Genomic DNA, 2,866 nt, shown 5'->3' on the forward strand with positions numbered 1-2,866 from the left:
TCTGCACGCTGCTGACCTTTACATCAGCAACGCGTGTTTCTGATCACGATAGTGAAAGGCCAATGCAGGACTGGAAGCCCCACCCTGCCACATGAAAAGAATACCTTTGCTTTGCTTCTGCACAGAGGGCTTATGGTATTTGGTGCTTCGGTTTCTTTGCCTCAGAGGAAGCTCTGAGCTCTGTCTCAGAAATCCTAATTGCTCTTTGTGGGGCAGATTTATTGGCTGCCTTTTTCTCTGGGGAGTTCACAGCTGTGCCACAGAGTTTAAAACTGGGACTCACTGTGCCTTTCAAGAGAGGTTTTTCTGCTCACACCATAAGAGACTGCGGAGCCCCCATCTACTCTGTGGCTTGGGTTAAACAAGGTGACTGAGACTTTTGAATAAAACACTGGTTTTAGTCACCATCCTAGCATCAGTGGGTCTGAGCTGAACTCCCATATTCTTCTCTGCTTCTCTGTTCTCTCTCTCTCACTCTGGTATGGGGGTGAGTGAGAGAGAGAGAGAGAAAGAGAGAGACAGAGAGGCAGAGGTAGACTGTCTCCTACCCTAAACCATCTGCATTTTTTCTAGTCAGAGAATAAAAACCAGACCTCTTACTACAGAATTTAATTCCTTCCAGAAATTTTCTTTTACCAATTTCTTGACCTAGAGCTCCTTTTTCATCAGTGATGTATTTTGTAGTCCTAACATTAATGGAGAAAATTCAAAGACAAGCATGGTTTACAGAATCCTAGAAAATTTTAGTGATGTCACATGACCTACCTCATCCCAACCTTGTCTGATTCAAAGTGATCAATTTCCATATCAATTCACAACTTACAGAAAAATGCCTTCAATTACAGTATTTCTCAATGTCTCCCAATTTAGCCTTCTCCCATCAGCATAATAATCAGGCCTGTCACTAGGAGAGAAAAATAGCTTGTTCCTCCCAACATAAGACTCTTAATCCAGAGATGGTCTGCACAAAGCCTCTCCTATTCTCTCCTTGAAATCCCTTGGCATTAAGAGACTCTGAACATCTGCTGTCTGGAAGCCAAGGAAGTTCCAGGATTCACACCTCTTCTTAGCTTCAAGGGCGCATTTGTACCCATCCCCACTGTCAGCATCAGCAGATCAGGTGAATCTAAAAATCACATAGATCTTGTGGATCACCTATGGCTGGGGTCAGCAAACTTTTTCTATGAAGGTCCAGATAGTAAATACTTTAGGATTTATGGGCCATAACTGAAATCAGTGATTTTATTAAAGTTTGCTTATTCCTTTAGCTTGTTTTTAGCCTTGATAGTACAATTCAATTAATAAAATTGTTCTCACAGAACTACTGGTCCCTGTATAACTAAAATAGTTAAATCAAGATCATGAGAACTTCTTCCTCCTCAGTTCCTTAAGATAACATCTCTAATGCAAAAGTCACACACCTAAGATGTTTTTCAGGACCCATGGAGTTGGCTTCATCCAGCACAAGATGGTTCAAACTGGCTGTGCCCACAGACCTCTCTTCTGGGACTGTGTGAAAACTCCGCCTCCAGATCAAGCTAATGTCAGATCATGCTAATTTATTGAACATGCAACCCATGAAGAGGCATGAAGACTGTCTGTGCTTGTGCAGATCACTGAAGATCTTCCTCAAATCCCTTGTCCAACCATTGCCCTACACAACCCACACCACCCCTATCCATTTCTGCACAAAAATCCCTGCTAGTCCATTTTTGAGGAGGTGGTTTTGGGATTTATTCTCCCATATCCTAATTTGGCTGCCTCATGAGTAAAACATTTTCTCTGCTACAAAGACCTGTGTCTTAGTGTTTGGTTTACTGAGCATCAGGCAATGGGCCCTGTTCGGTTACATAAGGTCTCTGCTGCAACTACTCAACTCTGCTTCTGTAACACAAGAACAGCCACAGCCAACAATAAATGGGTGTGGCTGTGTTCCAATAAATCTTTATTTATGGATACTAACATTTGAAATATCATATAATTTTTACATGTCACATTTGAAAATGTAAAAAGTAATCTTAGCTTGAAGATTGCATAAAAATAAGCAGCAGACAGTAGTTTGGGGATCCCTGAGTCAGAAGGATTACTTGGAGCACACTTAAGGCAATTTTATCTTCAATACTTCAGATATTCTGATTTACTAAAGTTAAGGTGGGACCAGATGATCTGCTTATTTAGCTAGACTCCAGGTGACTTGGATGCTTGGAGTCTTTGAATCACATTTTGAGAAACACTACATAAGGACAAAGATGAAGGAAATTCTCTCGAAGAAAATAAAATACAGATTCTGTTTAATCTTTGAAACTAAGTCTGTACCCCTTAAGCAGAAAGTCTAAAATAGCTACCTCAATTTTGAATGGATCTGCCTTCAAACCAACTTATTTTAACTGTACACTCCCTTTCAAATCATTCCAGTCATTCCACTAAGTGTCCTCACTGTCTCCTGACCAATATTTATATACATTTCTTTTACCCATGTACCTCTTTTCTAACATTTATCCAAGCTGTATTTTTTTTCCCTTACTACTCCTCCCCTTGAATATTTCTCAACCTTCAGGGCCAGGATAAAATGCTTCCTCTTCCATGAAGTTTTCTCTCATTAAGTGCTTCTTATTTTAGCAGCATCAGAATCACCTGGAGGGCTTGTTAAACCATAGATTACTGGCCTCACCCCCCAAAGTGTCACAATCATTAGATTGAGAGCAGGGCCTGAGAATCTGCATTTCTAATAAGTTTCCAGCAGATGCTGATGATGCTGGTCTGGGACCACACTGTGAGAAGCACAGCCCTGACCCCATCAAGCCCAGGGATATATATTCCCCTTTTTCTTAATTGAATATAGCTTCTGTTTTCCATGCAATTTACT

The sequence above is a fragment of the Cynocephalus volans genome, chromosome X, assembly GCF_027409185.1.
Source record: "Cynocephalus volans isolate mCynVol1 chromosome X, mCynVol1.pri, whole genome shotgun sequence".
Classification (NCBI taxonomy): domain Eukaryota; kingdom Metazoa; phylum Chordata; class Mammalia; order Dermoptera; family Cynocephalidae; genus Cynocephalus; species Cynocephalus volans.